Genomic DNA, 21,181 nt, shown 5'->3' on the forward strand with positions numbered 1-21,181 from the left:
CTTTGGGGAGATTATCAATACCCAGTTGGTAATATTTGGAGTATCTCTGCATTATTCCACTTGGGATTGGGAAGAGCCTGGTTCTTTCCCCTCTGCCTCGCCCGCCGACTTGGGTGCTTTGAGCCGCGGGGATTACCATCTTCTCGGCAGCAGCAGTACTCTCCAGCGCATCCATTCCCTTTTCCCCTTCTAGCCTTATACTGCTCCCAGTTCTTATCCTTGACCAGGGATAAGTCACATGGGACTTCTCTCAGTTCTTTCTGACAACACCGGTTTACAATATGGGCAACAAGGGGGGCAGGTTCATTCAGGTGGAAACAAAAATTCTCAGGGTTAACCCCTTTTCTGTAAACCTCCCACTACTCTTCTGATTTGAACCTTACCCACTTATTCTCTAATTCCCCTAACTCTAATATGTTTCTTGTTAATCCTCGCTCTAGCTTGTAGCAGCTGGAGCAAATCCCAGTAGGTGGCTTTCCTTTGCGGCAATGGACCCACCACCGTTCTTGGCAAGTTTTACAAACAAAGCACACAAAAGGATAACAATCACAATGTATTTCTTTACACACTACTCTATAAATCATCAGCCAAGGGGTAAGTGTATCTTTTCTGTTCCCCTTCTTGGTCTATCTGGATTACCCACACTGAGTCTGTCAGTTTTTCTTCAAGGAGACCTTCAGGATTCTGTGTTGGCTTGTTACTCTCTAATGGTCAGCTGTAGTCCTTTTGTCTATTGGATCATAACCTGCGTCTGTGGGTCACACTAGGGGAGTACAGTGAGGCTGCCTAACAGGGCAGGATGCATACATATACTTTCATTCGTCCACATTCACTTAACTTTATTTTTCACTTACTCTCACGCACAACAAAACAATTACAACAACAAGGTACCTTTTATTTTTCAACACACTTATTACACTTTTAGGTTTCCCTGGCCAGTCCCAGTGTTCTTGGATACCCCTCAATCCAGCTGTGTTGTTCCCAACTCCAGATCTTCTCAGATTTATCTTCAAACCGGCAAAATTTTTATTCATTTCTGGGTGCTCTCGAATATTAATATCTCAACCCAGCAAAACTTAATTCTGGATGCTCTTGGAACATTGATTCCTCAACCCAGCAGGTTTGAATCAACCCTGGATGCTCTTGGAATATTAGTCCCTCAATCCAGCAGGTTTAATCAACCCTGGATGCTCTTGGAATATTAATCCCTCAATCCAGCAGGTTTAATCAACCCTGGATGTTCTTGGGCATTCTTATCCCTCAATCCAGCAGAATTTTTAGGGGCCCCTCCTACACATATTTCCTTTTATTTTTCCCCAATATATTATGCCAAGAAAACCCTCTTTTTTACCTTTTAATTATTTTTTTTTTCTAATTAATTACCTTTTATTCCCCCCCCCTCACCAAGGGGTCCCACTCTTTCTCTGAGACCCAGACCCGGGGGGGGTTCTCTCACTCTTTTTATCACTCGCTTCGTCTCTTTACTGGCCGCTTTTCTCGCGAAAAAGACGGAAACGCAGCATGGGAGACTACCGCTCTCGCTTAGCAGGTCTGGGGTAACCAGCCCGCCTCTCATTTACACACATTCATCCCCCCTTTTTCTGCCTTGTAATGCAAAGGATCTCCCAGTGACAGCTTTTAACACTAAAGGGCAGTGCTATTGTATAACAAACACTTAACTCTTAGCCCAGCCGGGTTCGCTGGCTACTTTTGCAAGCCCTTTACTAACCAGCGATGCTTTTAAGCGGTGCTTGTAACTCCCAGCTTGTAATACGCTCCCACTAGCTGCACTATCAGCTAGCGGCGTTCAAAGCAGCTCCTCAAACCGCGGCTTGTGCCTGCGCGCCCGCTGCGCTATCAGCTAGGCTGTGCCTAAAGCACCTTTGCAAGCCCCGACTTAAGCCCCGCACCGCGCTCCCCGCTCGCCAGGGACAGCCCGTACTACGCATGCGCACCACCCGCTCCATCAGGTAGTGTCGCTGACTGCCCCGCGCATGCGCTCTCCGGCACCGCCGTGCCGCGTCTCTGTATCTTAGTAACGCCGCACCGCGCTTCACACACACACACACAAACAAGCACGAACGTCCGGATGTAACAGACACACCACACCGAAACTGGGGCACACCACACTGCAATTGAGACACAACACACAACACACTCAAATCGCGATTTCTCCCTCCCCGAGCCGCGCTATCAGCTGGGGAGGTCCTCCCGCCTTTTCCTAGTCTGGCTTCTAGTTACCCGCTGGTTATTCCCCTGGAGCTCAACATTCACCTCATTCTCACCTCATCCCCCTCCGAACCGGGGCAGAGGGATGTTGTGGTGAATGTGGAGGTAGGGGTGGAGGGGGAGGAGGTATGTAGGGTGGAGGGGTGGAATCGGGTAGGTCTGTATCCTACCTCGTCCTTTCCTGGAGGGGAAGGCATCTTAATTTTTAATCATTAGTCCTTATGGACTATCTGGAGGAATTTGGGGAAGCTTTACAGGGTTTCTCCTACCCATGGGACCAGAGGGCTTGCTTTTCCTCTGTCCCATCTTCTGGAGTGCCTTCTTACACACACCTCTACGCTTCCCTCAATTCGTGGCCCAGCCCGTCGCCGGGTATGGGAAACGCACTACTATGAGGTCCACACTCACGTCGTCTCACAGAGACATCTCACTCATCACACTCCGGGATCCCAACCCCAAGCGAGCGGGCCCCGCTCCCTCCAAACGGAGCAACCTCAGTAGCCCCGAAGGACTACTGAAAGGTACTTACACAGTCCTGTGTCTTCGCCCGGGACTTCGTGCACAAAGATTAAGGGGTTGCCGGCTATTCTTTGCTTGCCACCGAATTTGGGTTCGTCGGTAAGGGTCCCAGAGGGAAGACTCCTGAGCGGGGCTCGCTGTCAAGGCAGCAAGGGCACCTCCCCGTGAGGAGCTTCCAACGGATAGCCCTTATCCGAGTCACGGCACAAGATTGTTATAAATTGAGGCGAATAATTTGTTCAGCCTTTCAAGAGTCAATCAGAAATTTATTGATTACAGCAAGCGATGGCAAGCAAACAGCGCTGGGTGCAGCCGGGGAGTCCCCGCTCCGCCTACGACTCACCCCATTTCCCCCTTCCCGCAGCCTTTTTATACTCTCTTTCTCCGGGGCCGCGGTATCTCTGGGTGTACTCTGCGCTTGCGCGCTCTGTTGCTAGGGGGTCGTCTTCCACTCTCTGGTGGTCGTTTGACGAAGGCTCCTCTCTTCTTCCTTGGTGAAAGTCCACGGCCCTGTAATGGTCTTTTCCATATGCACCTAAGTTCTAATTACACACCCAGCTTAAGTAATCAACATACTAACTAGTTTCTGTCTGGCGGTTTTCTGTTATCTACACAAGGCTGTGATAAACTGTGGTAACTTGTTTGTTCATCAAAGAATTGGAATATTAAAGGAGGAAATCTAAAATTAATGTATGAGGGACTAGCTTGCTTGTTAGGAGATAGGGGAAGCATCTGTGAAGTTGGGAAACAGCAACTACAAACTGCAAGGCTACAGGCATATTGCAAGGCTATAAACATATTGAAAAACGCAAGATCACAAGTATGATTAATCACCATATAGGGAGCTTTTCTTAGCTTCTCTTGCAGACACAGGCTAAGGATGTTGGGGGATGGCCGAAGCTGATTATGAAATCAGCGACCACCAGGCAACGGCCACCGGACTAGACAACGTAGGAGTGCTCCGGGTACGCCCATCACTGTCCGGAACCGATTGTGAAATCAACGATCACCTGCCTCGACACAACGCAGAGACGATGCAGAGGGATGCTCAAGCTACGCACACCGCTATCGCAAGAGACACGAATGAAGAAACCTCCAAGAAACTATAAAAAGAGACTGAATAAGGGAGTGGGGTGTGGGGCACTGCAGTGTGGGACACTGCAGGAGGGGCGGCTTGGAGACCCCTACCCACCCAGCGCTGTTTTGCTTGCTACTGCTTGCTGTAATTAATAAAATTCTAATTGACCTTAAAAAGGCTGAATCAAATTATTCGCCTCAATTTATCACAATTTGGTGCTGTGACTCGGATAAAGGAAACCCGGGAGGGAGGCCCCACTAGGGTGAGGCGCCCCACCGCCTTTTTGCGGTGGACCTAAGGGGGGGGCTTCCTCCTTGGGCCTTTACCGACGAACCTAAAACTCAGTAGCAAGCAAAGTTACCCCCGTTAATCTTTGTGCACGAAGAACCGCGGAAGAGTGAACACGCAGGAAGCCTAAGTAGCCCCCAGTGGGCGGTGGGCCTCTTTTCCCGGTGGGTGGTGGGCCTCCTTTTTCCAGGGTTGATTAAAACCTGCTGGATTGAGGGATTAATATTCCAAGAGCATCCAGGGTTGATTCAAACCTGCTGGATTGAGGGATTAATATTCCAAGAGCATCCAGGGTTGATTCAAACCTGCTGGATTGAGGGACTAATGTTCCAAGAGCATCCAGGGTTGGGTGACGTAGGAGGGGGGGGGGCTGCACCCCCCTCGGCATCGAGTTACCCTCGGTGGGGAGGCTCCTGGGTTAGGAGGAGAGCAAGCGGGCCTAACCCAGACGCGGAGGTGGACTGCATCAAAGTTCCTGGGGCGGGGGATCCCCGGAGAAACTTCCCCAAGTTTCAGCTTACTAATTTAGTATAAGTGTATGTGCTCGGTGGGCCCCGTACAAGCGGGCTCCGGAATGCATGTGAAAGGGACAAAGCCTCGACCCCGGAAACGGGGTCTTTAAGAGTCGTTTAGGGGTGTGTAGTCCCGGGGTGATTGAGGTGAATAAGAAGACACACAGGGCGAAGCCCCGGTCGAGAAACGGAGGCGCCGGAAAGACGTGAATAGTCCGGTCTGCTCGGTCGCTCGGTCAGGGGTGGGAGTCCTGGAGTGTAGCGAATGCGAACGTGTGTGTGAGAGGGGAACTGGCAGCTCAGATTCCCCAAGTGAGTGTGGACCCCATAGTAGTGCGTTTCCCATATCCGGCGACGGAGTGGGCCACAAATTGGGGGAAGCGACTGTCGTATTGTTTGTGTTGAGTGTGAGAAGGCACTCTAGAAGATGGGTCAGAGAAAAAGTAAATCTGCTGAACCCATGGGTGGGAGAATCTTGGTAAAACTTCCTCAGATCCCAGAGGAAAGTCCACTAGGCTTAATGGTAGAGTATTGGGATGCCTTTCCTTCTAGAAAAGGAAAAGATAAGGTTAAAATGATCCATTATTGTATGGAAATTTGGGGAGGTAAGCAAATAAGGGGAGACCAACTATATTGGCCCGTATTTGGGTCGTTTGAGGATTGGATCTGTCAAGCTCTAAATATATATGTTAACTCCAAAGAGCCCTTTAACCAAGAGGAGAGCGAATATGCAGCTCTTTGGATAGTGGGAGAGATTGAAGAAAGCTTTCCAGTTGTATTCAGGGGTGGACCCCAATACCCCAGAGGGTGAGACACTTTTGAAGGTGCATTTTGTAGTCGATTCTTGGGTAGACATTCGGAAGAAGTTGGAGAAATTAGAAGGATGGCAAGCGAGAGGATTGGATGAGTTGTTGCGAAAGGCTCAAAAGGTGTATGTTAGGAGAGAAGATGAGAGTTTTAAAAAGCAGTCTAAAATCATGTTGGCAGCAGTAAGGGAGGGACAACAGAATCCCCAAAGAAGAACTGGAGGTCAGTCCAGAGGTCGGACTGACGTCCAGCGAAGTTGGTTTGAAGAGAAGTCGAGAGCTGGATTGAAGTGAAGTCGAGAGGTGGAGAGAGCATTGTCTGTTTCTATTGTGGGAGGAAGGGACACATGAGGAGAGAGTGTCGGCAGAGGATTGCTGATGAGGAACAGTTCAAAGAAGATTAGGGGGGTCGGGGGCTCTATTTGCTGGGGCTAAGGGAAAGAACAGAGCCCCTGGTAAAATTAAAGATAGGTTCCCAGCAACAAGAATATGAGTTCCTTGTGGACTCAGGGGCGGAGAGATCAACCGTCCAGACCCTTCCCCAAGGGTGTAAGGTTTCACCTGAAATAATACAGGTGATTGGGGCCAAAGGGGAACCCTTTGGAGTACCTGTAATTAAGGATGTACTCTTAGAAAGTGATTCTAAATTAAGAATTGGGTCATTTTTACTAGTTCCAGAAGCAGATAATAATCTATTAGGGAGAGATTTGATGGTCGAGTTGGGGATAGGGATAGAGGCAAAAAAAAAAAAAGGGAGAACTAACAGTAAAACTATATCCTCTCCGGGCTGAAGACGAAAAAAAGATTAACCCAGAAGTTTGGTATACCCCCGACAGTGTGGGGAAATTAAATATTGAACCCTTTGAGGTAACTATCAGGAACCCAGAAATCCCTGTCAGGATTCGGCAATATCCCATACCCAAAGAGGGGAGGGAAGGACTAAAAACAGAAATAAAGAGACTTTTGGAAAAGGGACTTTTAGAACCCTGCATGTCCCCTTTCAATACCCCCATCCTGCCGGTAAAGAAACCGAATGGCAGTTACAGATTGGTGCATGACTTGCGGGAAATCAATAAAAGAACAGTTGAAAGATTCCCGGTCGTAGCCAATCCACATACTATTTTAAGCCAACTTGGCCCAGAAAACCAGTGGTATAGTGTAATGGATCTTAAAGATGCTTTTTGGGCCTGTCCCCTTAAGGAAACTTCTAGAGATTATTTTGCTTTCGAATGGGAAGACCGGAATACACATAGAAAACAACAATTGAGGTGGACAGTCCTTCCCCAGGGGTTTACCGAATCCCCAAATTTGTTTGGGCAAGCTCTGGAACAAATATTGGCAGAATATTCACAGGGGGAGGGGACTGTGCTTCTACAATACGTAGATGATTTATTAATTGCAGGGAAAGAAGAAGAAAAAGTAAGGGAAGAAACTATAAAACTCCTAAATTATTTAAGCCTTAAGGGACTCAAAGTTTCAAAGTCGAAATTACAATTCGTGGAAGAGGAAGTTAGGTACCTCGGACACTGGCTGACTCAGGGGACTAAGAAATTGGATACTGATAGAGTCCAAGGAATACTTTCCCTGGAAGCTCCAAAAACTAAAAGGCAGGTTCGACAGTTATTGGGACTTTTTGGGTATTGCAGACAATGGATTGAAAATTTTAGTGGGAAAGTTAAATTTCTGTATGAAAAATTAACAACAGACGGGCTATTAAAATGGAGCTCCAAGGATGAGACCCGGTTAAAATCATTAAAAACTGAATTGGTCAATGCCCCAGTTCTCAGCCTCCCGGATCTAAAAAGACCATTCTTTTATTCATTAATGTCAATGAAGGGGTGGCGTACGGGGTGTTAGCCCAGGAATGGGCTGGAGGAAAGAAACCAGTGGCATATCTTTCAAAGCTTCTTGACCCTGTTAGTCGAGGGTGGCCTGCCTGTCTGCAATCGATAGTGGCTGCTGCCCTTTTGGTAGAAGAAGCAGGAAAGATAACTTTTGGGAGTGAACTGAAGGTTCTATCTCCTCATAACATCCGTGGAGTACTACAACAGAAAGCAGATAAATGGATAACAGATGCCAGACTCCTAAAGTATGAAGGCATCCTAATTTCTTCTCCTAGGTTAAGTATTGAAACCACAAGCTTACAAAATCCAGCTCAGTTTCTATATGGGGAACCAGTTGTGGGACTAACTCATGATTGTCTTTTGCAAATAGAGGAACAAACAAAAATAAGACCAGATCTCGAAGAGGAGGAATTAGAAGAAGGATATCGATATTATGTAGATGGATCCTCTCGGGTCCTTGAAGGGAAAAGGAAATCTGGGTATGCTATTGTGGATGGGAAGATTCTTAAGAAAATAGAATCTGGTCCTCTTAGTCCCAGCTGGTCAGCACAAGCATGTGAATTGTATGCAGTACTCAGAGCTTTAGAACTACTAAGAGGAAAGGTTGGGACCATTTATACTGATTCAAAATATGCTTATGGGGTGGTTCATACATTTGGTAAAATCTGGGAAGAAAGGGGACTTATCAATTCACAGGGAAAGGGGTTGATACATGGGGAATTAATTCGGAAAGCGCTCCAGGCCTTGAGAGGTCCGGAAAGAATAGCTATTGTTCATGTAAAAGGACATCAAGTGGGGATGGGAAGCTCAGTACGGGGAAATAACTTAGCCGACCAGGAGGCGAAAAAGGCAGCTCTAATGAGTTTAAAACCATATAAGGGGGGGGTCACACAAAGGGAAGATTGCTCCACTTGTGGAGCTGACTTAGAGGAAGAACCATGTTGGGCTTGTTGGGATGCATACGGAATTGATTTGATACAGTGTGCCTGTGATAACCCCCAAAAGAAACATTGCCGGTTCCATGGACCCATTAACCATGTGTTAGCCTTCACGGTACAGGAAAAACAAAAACTAAACCAAATGGGGGTGAAGGAAAAAGAGGGAGGCAAGTGGATACTACCGGACGGGCGGGAGGTACTCCCAAAAGGAATGGCAATGAGGGTCCTGCAAGTAATCCATGAGAAAACCCACTGGGGAACTCAAGCCCTGGTTGACCAATTTGCAATTAAATATATGTGCATAGGGGTCTATAATCTTGCAAAACAGGTAACCCAACAATGTTTAACCTGTCAAAGAATAAATAAACAACAATTAAGAGAAAGACCAATGGGCGGAAGGGAACTGGCACAACGACCCTTTTCACATATACAAATAGATTTTACAGAATTACCAAAAGTGGGGAGGTATAAATATTTATTGGTACTGGTAGACCACTTAACCCATTACGTGGAAGCTTATCCTAGGGCCCGAGCTACTTCGAACACTGTGGTAAAAGTATTATTAGAGCAAATTATCCCCCGGTATGGATTAATTGAGTGTTTAGACTCGGACCGGGGACCCCATTTCACCTCTAAAATTGCAAAAGATGTCCTGACAGCTTTGGGGACTCAATGGAAATATCATACCCCATGGCATCCACAGAGCTCGGGGAGGGTGGAAAGGATGAATGGAGAAATAAAAAACAACTCACAAAGTTAATGCTGGAAACAAAAATGTCATGGGTTAAGTGCCTACCTCTTGCCTTATTGAACATTCGAACTCAACCCCGAACTGATGTGGGAATCTCCCCATTTGAAATGCTATTTGGAATGCCTTATGATATGGAAGCCCCCACAGATCACCCCTGCCTAAAAGATTCTCATATTAAATTCTACATCACCCAAATTATGAGCAGAAGGCAGGAATTGAGGAAGAAAGAAGTGTTGGCACAGAGACCACCTCTGGATATCACAATCCATAAGATAAAACCAGGGGATCAAGTATCACAGAAACGGCAGTCAGGATGGCCGAAAAGGGGTGGACTCACACCAGCTGAGTGAAAGGCCCGGTTGCCACAAATAACCAGTGGAGAGTGACTAGCCAGCCTGGGAACTTGAAAGCGACTCTTAAGAAAAACTAATGAACTCTGTGGACATTATCCAAATCAACCATAAAGGGGAGCAAAAGGGATACAATTACAAACTAGCTAAAGACTATATAGTGATTTGTAATAAGGAAGGTTGTGGAGATTGTTATCCTTTTGTGTGCTTTATATGTAAAATTTGCCAAGAATGGTGGTGGGTCCATTGCCAGAGGGGAAGACCACCAATTGGGGTTTGTACTGAGTGCTATAAAACTCAGCGAAAACTAACTGAAACTGTGCTAAGGATAGGAGAATTGGAAACTCGGTGGGTCAGTTTTGGATCTGAGTGATGGGAAATATTTACCAAGGGAGTATACCCTGAGTATTTTTTGTTTTCATACTAACGAGCCCACTCCATTTGCTGCTCAGATAATAAAAGAGTGTTGTCGAAAGGAACTGAAGGGGATTCCTTGCAACCCACCTCTGGTCAAAGATAAGAACTGGGAACAGTACAAGGCTAGGCAGGAGCGGAAAAGGGGACGCTCAGGCGAGTACTGCTGCTACCGAGAAGATGGTTTACCTCGCGTCTCGAAGCACCCGAGTCGGCGAGCGAGGCAGAGAGGAAAAGGCCAAGCCCCCTCTAAGTGGAACAATGCTGAAATGCTCCAACTATTGCCAGCCGAGTACTAGGATCCCTCAAAGGACCAGTCTAAGTGCCTCCGAAACACCAAGGGAGCAGCAAGCCAAAAAGGGGAAAACAGGATATTACGAAACAAAAACAAGGCTAGGACTCCACCCTTATTGGCAAATTATTAGTTTTCTATTACTCTATCCTAGTGGTGTTTCTAGTCAGGACAATGCTGAACACTTTACTTCTAGCCTACGAAGCAGCAAAGCGATTTGATGAACAAAATGGTAAAAGAGAAAATGGGGGATTGTGATAAACTGTGGTAACTTGTTTGTTCATCAAAGAATTGGAATATTAAAGGAGGAAATCTGAAATTAAAGTATGAGGGACTAGCTTGCTTGTTAGGAGATAGGGGAAGCATCTGTGAAGTTGGGAAACAGCAACTACAAACCGCAAGGCTATAGGCATATTGCAAGGCTATAAACATATTGAAAAACGCAAGATCACAAGTATGATTAATCACCATATAGGGAGCTTTTCTTAGCTTCTCTTGCAGACACAGGCTAAGGATGTTGGGGGATGGCCGGAGCTGATTATGAAATCAGCGACCACCAGGCAACGGCCACCGGACTAGACAACGTAGGTGTGCTCCGGGTACGCCCATCACTGTCCGGAACCGATTGTGAAATCAACGATCACCTGCCTCGACACAACGCAGAGACGATGCAGAGGGATGCTCAAGCTACGCACACCGCTATCGCAAGAGACACGAATGAAGAAACCTCCAAGAAACTATAAAAAGAGACTGAATAAGGGAGTGGGGTGTGGGGCACTGCAGTGTGGGACACTGCAGGAGGGGCGGCTTGGAGACCCCTACCCACCCAGCGCTGTTTTGCTTGCTACTGCTTGCTGTAATTAATATAATTCTAATTGACCTTAAAAAGGCTGAATCAAATTATTCGCCTCAATTTATCACAAGGCTTCTCCTTTGGCTCTCTGTTATCTTACACAAGGCTTCTCCTTTGATTTTCTGTTATCTACACAAGGCTTCTCCTTTCTGTCTTGATGAACAAAGAGTCTTCTCTAACTTATCACACTATGTCTACTACAAATTTTAATTCTTCTTCTTGGGGACCTACTTTTAAAGTTATCACTGGCTCTAGGTGGTATTCATCTCCTAAAATATAGAGCTTATGACTTCTCTATTCTTCTTTTGTATCTATCTCTCAGAAGATTTTTGGATCTTTTACTTGATTAGTACAATTTCTCTTATAATGTCTTAAGTCTGTTTAACTATTCAGTTGGAGATTCTTCTTTCTCTCTTAAAAGCTGTCTTTAAAAAGTGTGAAAATGCCAATCACTTTGTTTTTAAAAATTTAAAAGTTTAATAATAATAAAATGGTTATAAAAATAGTAATACAATTAGACTAATAAAAATTTAGAGTTAGGACAATTACAAGACAATAAAAAGCAAAGACATACGGACATCCGGATGCTTTCGGGCACTTAAGCCACGACAAGCATGCCTTGTGAACAAAGTAATAACCTTAAAAGCAATATCCTGTTGCATATACAAAACACTTCATGATTATGCATATATTTTATTTAAAACAAGAAATTCTTCTGGTACTTGTCAAAAAGTTTCTGTTAATTCCCAGGCGCCTTCGAGTCTAAGTCAGGCTTGAAGAGGTTCGTTTCTGTTGAGAAGGAAAGCCATAAATTCCTCTCCTCTGGAAAATTTAGGGATTTCTGTAATTGTTATCTTTGTGTGAAGAATTCCTTGATTATCTCATCTCATCTCTTTCTTGAGCTAGTTAAAAAGTATCTTACATAATATAGTTTCTATTTTAACATTATGTTATAACCTAAAAATACATTCAACACACTACTTGAGAGTATTAATACAGCATAACTTTACAACATTACACATATAATATTCATTGTAACATTTGCAAAAAGCCAATCATAAAATATGCATTTTTCACAAAAAACTTTTTTTTTTTTTGCATTTTGCTTTTGGGATGCCGTCTTTTTTATTCTCTTGATTATCAAATTACGATAATAATTCTTATGCTTCCTCCCCTCCTCAGCATTTTGACCTTCACTCAGGAGGTGCTTCTTGTAGAGAGAGTTTCCTTGAACAGCCGGAGTTGTGGTTACTGAGGGAACGGAACGCAGAGCAGGAGGGGGGTTTAGGGGAGGGATTCGCGCCGAGGCTTAGTCTTCCAAGGCGCAGGCGGGGTTTGCTGCCGGATCCGCCAAAGGGGGATCTTTTGGTGGAGACTGAGCCGCCCATGGCTGATGGCGGCTGATTTGACAGCTCCCGGCCGAGACAAAGCAGGCGGGGCGGCCCCGGCAGCAGTGGCGGCGCCCAGCGCAGCCGGCACGGGCAGCGCAGCCGGCACGGGCAGCGCAGCCGGCACGGGCAGCGCAGCCGGCACGGGCAGCGCAGCCGGCACGGGCAGCGCAGCCGGCACGGGCAGCGCAGCCGGCACGGGCAGGGCAGCCGGGGATGGGACAGACGGGACGGAGGAGGCAACACTTGTAAGGGATCCTAATATTTTTCTTTCCTCTCTTCTTCTTGTTCTCAGCCCTTTTCTTCCTCCCCTTTTTTATTTTTTTGCGTTGTCTCGGTGGTTTCTGATACTTTAAAGATTTTTATTCTCCCAAAATCTCCTGTCTAGCATATGGTATATTCTTTCTTCTGGATTGAACGGTTCTTTTGAATTTATAAATAAATTTTAGAGCCTAACAAATCTAAATTTTTACTTGGATACTTTGAAATAGTTAAAGAGCTAACTCGCTATGAAAAATGCATATTTTATGATTGGCTTTTCGCAAATGTTACAATGAATATTATATGTGTAATGTTGGTATTAATTTTTTCACACTCACAACCTCCTAATGTTGTTTTTCTCATTACTTTTTTATTTATCTTTTTGGTAAGTTATACATCTTTCAGTCACTTGCCTTGCTACTCTAAAAAAATCTCAATGCATCCATATGTGAAAAATGCCAATCACTTGGTTTTTAAAATTTTAAAATTTTAATAATAATAAAATGGTTATAAAAATAGTAATACAATTAGAGTAATAAAAATTTAGAGTTAGGACAATTACAAGACAATAAAAAACAAAGACATACGGACGTCCGGATGCTCTCGGGCCCTTAAGCCCAATAAGCATGCCTTGTGAACAACGGAATCACTCTTAAAACAATACACTGTTGCATATTCATATATACTTCATGGTTATACATACATTCTATTTAAAACAAGAAACTCTGTCTGTTGTATGTCAGCTGTTTCCTTTAACCCCCACAGAGTCTTCGAGTCTGAGCAAGGCCTGAAGAAATTAGCTTCTTCTGATAAGAACACCATAAATTCCTCTTCTCTGAAAGATTTATGCATTCTGTGATGGCTACCTCGAAGCGAGTATCTCATTCCTTAAAAAAACCCCACATACATGGTTTCTATTTCAACTACTAGAGCTTAATTTTAATTACAAAACTACATTTACCATACTATTAAAATGTTAATACAGCACAAGTAATCAATATAACATAATACATATATTAACTATCTGCGTAGAGCCATATAATATGCATGTTTTCACACATAGCTCCTTTCTTGTGTGTTATATATTCCAGTGCTCTTTTTAGAGTATATAATTCACAAGTTTGAGTTTACTAGTTTAAGGTTAATTTCCCTTTTTCAATAGTTTGCATGTTTTTCTCATCAACTACTGCATACCCTATATTTTCTCTTTGTACAGGGATTTGTATCTCTGTTAGATAACATAACCCCCCCAAAGGGCTATCTTGGGGTATCTCTGCTGGTACTTTTTTACTCCCTTTTTCTTCTTTTTTTACTGGTTTTCTGTCCCATTATTTAAGATCTTATCTATTTATCCCATGCTTCTGTTTCCCACTTTCTCTAACAACTTGAATGCCACCTTCTTTCAACTACTCACACAAAAAAATCCTTTTTCTCACAATACTATTTAACACAATATACCTCCCTCCAAGGAGATAAAGTAAAGCTTAAAATAGACAATCTACATTACATATACTTCCATTTATCTACTTTTATTCACCTTTATTTCGCACTCACTCTTACACACATTCACACTCTCAGGCCTGTTCATTCATACTTCTCGACTTCTGCCTGGTCGAGTTTTTTTTTGTTGTATCTTGCCCACCTGGACTGTGTAAGGTTTTATACAGACAGGTGTGGGTATGGGGAGCCTGGGAGCATACTTTGCAAACTTGGCATTCTCTAGGTGTGTTTTATCCCCCAGAACTTTAAGTACTGACACCCTTAATTTTCCCACTTACTTAGGTTCAGCACTTTATACATTTCCCTTCATGTTATTGCACAGAGGAAGCAATACAATAAAGGGATAGCAAACCTCTTAGACTTACACGAGGGGATTTCTGTTGCCAGAGAATCACGGATTGTGTAAGCCCCCACTCTGACCCCTTCCACTTCTTCGAGGTTTGGTTATCCCTCTTTCCTAGAGATAGCTTCAGAGTTAGGGGTTCGGACTTCTGTACCTTGCCCAATCTGGATTCTCCACCTCCCCCCTCCCCGGGGGAATGGGTTATACGATTACCCTGCGCAGCTGCGGTGCTAAAAGGTCTTATGATACTGTGCCATCTTTCCTTTGGGGTCAGCCTCTCTGGGCTTCAGTATTGCCAGGCCTCTGGGAAGTGCCCTGAATTTGGTTGCCTCTGGTGCCAGTTCACCTTTGAGGCTGTCTGCATGTGACTCACACTTTGCAGTCACAGCTTCCCCCTCACGCCTGGGGGAACTAGACTTGTTTTGCAGGTTTTGCCTCAGCCCCCACTTGCAGGGGAAACGGCTTGTTGGTGCGGGACCCACTCTCACACACACAACAAGACAACAAGGTAATTTTCAATTCACCTATTACACTTTTAGGTGTTACTGGCCAGTCTTGGTGTTCTGGGATATCTCTCAATCCAGCTGTATTGTCTAACCCCAGATGCTCTTGGGCATTTTTATCTCTCAATCTGTTATGAACAGTTTCCAGGTGTTCCCCAGAAACGCGGGCAGGGCTTTCCTAGTTCCCATGGCAACACTAAAAGAAAACTACTAACTCTAGCTAGGTACCGATATAGAAATGCTAATTAGCTAATTGCTCTGTTTGTTTTCTCTAAACTACCTGGGAACAACCGGCCCCCCACCCCTCCACGCTGCCACTCTGAGACTAACATGCAAATAAAAACCCCTTAGGATCATGGGAGTATTTTTAGGAGGGAAAAAAGAATATAAATCAGAAACTGAACACAGTAGAGAAATCCAGGCAAATGCCCTAGCTGAGGAAGAGGGAAACACATCCCCTGATTGACTGTTAACTGTCGCCATCACCTAAGAAGGAACAGACTATATTAGGCTCTGAGAAGTAGGGTGATAGAGAGACAGAGAGCCCTGGTGCTGCCACCACGGAAGGAGCGGGGACAGCTGTTGTTCTGGACTTCAGCAACAGACTCTGCACACCACGCCTCCTCATCCTCGGGCCACCGGTGTGCCACAAGGAAAGGAGAAAGGACAGCTGCTGCTTGGGACTCCAGTGACCGACTCTGCACGCCGCCTTCCTTCTGGCTGCCTGGAAAAGCTACGACTGCGGGGGCGAGCTCTGCGTCGAGCCCCCTGCCCAGCTGATCTTTTTAATAAAGAGCTGAACATTAATAAAGGCATTAGCCCTGTTCATATCAATTTGGGGGCTCGTCCGGGATAGCCACGCCCGAAGAGGACCCCTGGACAGCTGGACCACCTGCTTCGAGGGACCCTCGGGAGTTGCTGGCTACCTTCGGACCATAGGATCAGCGTGAGACGAGCAACACAGAGGAGCGTCGGATTGGTAAGAAAAACCGGGAGACGAGCGAATGAGTGAGTGAATGAGACGGGGGCCGGCAGCTCGGACCCCCGAAGTGAGAGGGACCCGCTAGTACCGCGTTTCCGGACTCCTGCGAAGGGGCCGGCCGGGAACGGGGGGAAGCGAGTGGAACAGAGGAGCGACTGAGGCGTCTCCTTAGAAGTAAAGCAGGCCCTCCTCCGAGCGTGTGGAGGTGCCCTATGGGCAAAGTAAGTCCCTGGCAATCAGGGCAAGGGGAATACCTCCAGCAGGGTAGGTGGGATGTGGAGGTCCTAGAGGACATGTCCCCGGCGCCGGCAGGATGGGATAGGACGGCAGGTGGGATGTCCCTGGCAGGTAGGGCGGGGTGTCCTAGCAGGCAGGAGTGACATGTACCTGGCAGACAGAGCATACCCCCAACAGGCAAAAGGCATGTCCCCACCAGGCAGGAGAGGATAACAGGGCAGGTAGGATGTCCATGGCAGGCATGGATGGAGGTCCCCGTCAGAGCAGATAGGGGAATGGCCCTGGAAGGCAGGGCAGGATGTCCCTGTCAGAGCAGGCACTAACCCGAGTAAGCAGAAAGGCAGGAAGGCAAGCAAGCTAAGCCTAGTAAGGTCAGGCAAGGGGGCTTGGCCGGAGTTCGAGTGTAAGGCTCGGCAGGACGTTCGACCTTACCTCGGCAGGGAGACCAAGCTTCCCAAGCCTAGTAGGGTCAGGCAAGGGGGCTTGGCCGGAGTTCGAGTGTAAGGCTCGGCAGGACGTTCGACCTTACCTCGGCAGGGAGACCAAGCTTCCCAAGCCTAGTAGGAGAGTCAGGCAAGGGGGCTTGGCCGGAGTTCGAGTGTAAGGCTCGGCAGGACGTTCGACCTTACCTCGGCAGGGAGACCAAGCTTCCCAAGCCTAGTAGGAGAGTCAGGCAAGGGGGCTTGGCCGGAGTTCAAGTGTAAGGCTCGGCAGGACGTTCGACCTTACCTCGGCAGGGAGACCAAGCTTCCCAAGCCTAGTAGGAGAGTCAGGCAAGGGGGCTTGGCCGGAGTTCGAGTGTAAGGCTCGGCAGGACGTTCGACCTTACCTCGGCAGGGAGACCAAGCTTCCCAAGCCTAGTCGGAGAGTCAGGCAAGGGGGCTTGGCCGAAGTTCGAGTGTAAGGCTCGGCAGGACGTTCGACCTTACCTCGGCAGGGAGACCAAGCTTCCCAAGCCTAGTAGGAGAGTCAGGCAAGGGGGCTTGGCCGGAGTTCGAGTGTAAGGCTCGGCAGGACGTTCGACCTTACCTCGGCAGGGAGACCAAGCTTCCCAAGCCTAGTAGGGTCAGGCAAGGGGGCTTGGCCGGAGTTCGAGTGTAAGGCTCGGCAGGACGTTTGACCTTACCTCGGCAGGGAGACCAAGCTTCCCAAGCCTAGTAGGAGAGTCAGGCAAGGGGGCTTGGCCAGAGTTCGAGTGTAAGGCTCGGCAGGACGTTCGACCTTACCTCGGCAGGGAGACCAAGCTTCCCAAGCCTAGTAGGAGAGTCAGGCAAGGGGGCTTGGCCGGAGTTCGAGTGTAAGGCTCGGCAGGACGTTCGACCTTACCTCGGCAGGGAGACCAAGCTTCCCAAGCCTAGTAGGGTCAGGCAAGGGAGCTTGGCCGGAGTTCGAGTGTAAGGCTCGGCAGGACGTTCGACCTTACCTCGGCAGGGAGACCAAGCTTCCTAAGACTAGTAAGAATGTTAGGCAACAGACCAAGTAGGAGTTGGGGGCGAGGCTTAGCAGGGGTACAAGCCTAGAAAGTCCAACAAGAAGTCCAAAACTTAGGCTGAAGCGCAAGAGAACAGAGGACAATAGATGTGAATGTGACTATGATTTTCCTAACCAAGAAACAATGTAAAGTGTCCAGAAGGTAGTCGTGGTTTAGTTAAAAGAGACTAAATTCAGGCAAGGGATTCAAAATGCTAAGTTGTGGGAATGGAGCTGTAATTGCCTGTTAGTATATTCCATTTTACATAGATACACCATTTAAAGTATTTTCTTTCCCTTTCTTTCTGAGGCCTGAAAATGGGAAGACGTTATAGTAAAGGAGCAGATCCTTCCAAAGAAAAAGCCAAGAGGATTCCCCCTAACAGCCTCTTAGGGCAATTGTTAGACCAATGGGATTCTCTGGAAGCCACGAAGGGTCTAAACAAGAGTAAGATGATACATTACAGTATAGAAGTATGGCCAAAGTTAGAATTACAGGGAGAATGGCCATGGTATGGAACCCAAGATCAGTGGATGTGTAATCAGCTAAACCAACACCTAAAAACCCGAGAGGACCTTGATATAGAACAACTATCTTACGCAGCTTGCTGGCTGGAGAATTCTATAAATAATGAGACTGTGAGAATATGCAAGTTACAAAGAAATAGAGAAGAAGACAAAGAGAATGGAGAAGAAGAGACTAGAAAAAGAAAAAGATGGGACCCCCTTGATTACCTACCCCCTTCTGCTCCTGTTACATCCCCAACAGTTTCCCCAGTTAATCCTTTGGCCCCTCCTATTATTCCTTTCCCCGGGTTTCCCCCCTCTATTCCAACCACCTCCCCAGTTCCCTCTTCCCCTTCTCCAACGGGAGCTCCCTTGCCTAGTGCGCCTGTCTCAACTACTACCTCCCTACATGGGGCCTTAGAAGGAGGGCCATATTGTAACACCCGATCCAAAGCACCACAGGTAAAAAGGCTCTTTCCCCTTAGGGAAGTCCCCATGGGTGGAGTAGCTGGAGGAGTTGGGTTTGTAGATGCACCTCTGACAGCTTCCGAAGTCCGGGGATTTAAGAAAGAGCTAGGAAATTTAGTAGAAGACCCCGTTGGAATATCTAACCAGTTAGACCAATTTCTAGGGCCGAATATTTATACCTGGGGAGAGCTTAACTCTATTCTAAGCATTCTGTTCTCTCCAGAAGAGGTCCGGATAATCCGAACGGCAGGGGTGAAGATATGGGAAAGAGAAAATAGATTGGGGCCCCCAGGGGACCAAAAGATACCCTTAGTAGACCCCAACTGGAATCCCAACCAGGAAGAAGGAAGGCAAAACATGAGAGACTATAGGTCACTCATGATAAGAGGGATCAAAGAGTCCATCCCTAGGGGAAGCAACACGAAATTGGCCTTTGATAGTACGCAGGAGAAGGATGAGACGCCAGCAATGTGGCTTAACCGACTAAAACAAAATTTCCAGTTATATTCAAATATAGACCCAGATAGCCCAGAGGGTCAAGTCCTCTTGAAGGTCCAGTTTGTCACCAAATCCTGGCCCGATATTAGACGGAAGCTAGAAAAGATGGAGGACTGGCAAGAAAAGAATATGAATGAGCTGCTCAAAGAAGCCCTGAGAGTTTATCTAAGGAGGGAAGAGGAGAAGGCCAAAACTAAGGCTAGAATTATGGTTGCAGTTGCTCGAGAAAGTATAAGAGCAGACAGATCACCAGCACTGCCGTCTAAGTCAAGTGAGAATAGATCAGGGCCATTACCAAAAATTAGAGACCAACCAACACCATCATATGGAACAAATAAGAACTTTAATGAGTTCAGGAAACCTGAGGCCTCACAAAGCAACAGGAGGTGCTATTACTGTGGTGAGATAGGACACCTTAAAAGGAATTGTAAGAAGTTTCAGTTTGATGAGGTAATGCATAGAGAAGAAGAAGTCTTAGAAGAGATTTCAAGGGGAGATGACTAGGGGTGTCAGGGGCTCTATAAGTTAAGGGACCCAATGAACCATCAAGAAGAGCCCTTGGTAAACTTTGAGGTGGGTCCCCACTATGAAGAATTTGAGTTCTTAGTTGACACAGGGGCAGATAAGTCCAGTATAAACAAGTTACCAGTAGGAATCACCATTGGGAAGAAGGTCTGTGAGGTTTTAGGGGCAGAGGGAAGACCATTTAAAGCATCTATAGCTGAGAATATAGAAATCAAGGGGAATTCAAGACAATGCTTGGCAGACTTTATCTATCTGCCCAATTTAGGGAGTAACCTCTTGGGAAGAGACTTGCAAGTTCAACTGGGGGTAGGGATCATCCCGAGGGATGGGAGGATGGTAGTCCAGGTCATGAGGCTGACCCAGAGAGACATAGAGGAAATAGACCCCCGAGTATGGGCAGAAGAGAGTAAGTGTGGATACTTGAACATCACGCCAATAAAAATAGAAATGCAAAAAGATACACCCCCTATCCGAGTCAAGCAATACCCAATATCCCCCGAGGGCAGGAGAGGATTAGCCCCAGTGATCGAACGACTATTAGAGCAAGGTATTCTAGAATCCTGCATGTCCCCCCATAACACCCCTATACTAGCCGTAAGAAAAGCAGAGGGGAAATACAGGCTAGTTCAAGACTTAAGGGAAGTAAACAAGAAGACTATTACCAGACACCCTGTAGTATCCAACCCCTACACCCTTTTAAGCCAAATTCCAAGGGAACATGCCTGGTTCACAGTTATAGATTTGAAAGATGCCTTCTGGGCATGCCCGCTGGCAGAGGAATGTCGTGACTGGTTTGCATTTGAGTGGGAAGATCCTGACAGAAGGAGAAAGCAACAGCTAAGATGGACACGCCTCCCACAGGGGTTTACAGAATCCCCAAACCTCTTTGGGCAAGCACTAGAGGAACTACTAGGGCAGTTCACCCCTGAAGAAAACACTCAGATCTTACAGTATGTAGATGACTTATTAGTATCTGGAAATGAGCAAGACCGGGTAAAAACCACTAGTGTTCGACTCCTAAATTTCCTGGGAGAAAACGGTCTAAAAGTATCCCAAGAAAAACTACAATTTGTAGAATCTGAAGTGACTTACCTAGGTCACATAATTGGAGGGGGGTATAAGAAACTAAGTCCCGAGAGAATCTCAGGTATCCTGTCTATCCCAGCTCCCAAAACTAAGAGAGATGTAAGGAAGCTACTAGGCCTGGTTGGTTATTGTAAACTGTGGTTAGATCAATACACCAAAAGCGTGAAGTTCCTTTATGATAAATTAGTAGACTCTGAGCCTGTAAAGTGGACAGAAGAGGATGAGGAACAGCTACGAGGCTTGAAAGATAAACTATCCTCAGCACCCGTTCTAAGCCTGCCTGACCTTAAGAAAGAGTTTAATCTGTTTGTGAGTACAGAAGGGGGAATTGCATATGGGGTATTAACCCAGGAATGGGGAAGACAAAAAAAACCAATAGCCTACCTCTCAAAACTATTAGACCCAGTAGCCAGAGGATGGTCAACTTGCCTACAAGTAATTGCAGCTGCAGCTATCCTGATAGAAGAAGCCCAAAAATTGACTCTGCAAGGGAAAATTAAAGTCCACACCCCCCACGATCTCAAAACAGTGCTAAGCCA

Source organism: Vidua macroura, chromosome W, assembly GCF_024509145.1.
Source record: "Vidua macroura isolate BioBank_ID:100142 chromosome W, ASM2450914v1, whole genome shotgun sequence".
Taxonomy (NCBI): Eukaryota; Metazoa; Chordata; class Aves; order Passeriformes; family Viduidae; genus Vidua; species Vidua macroura.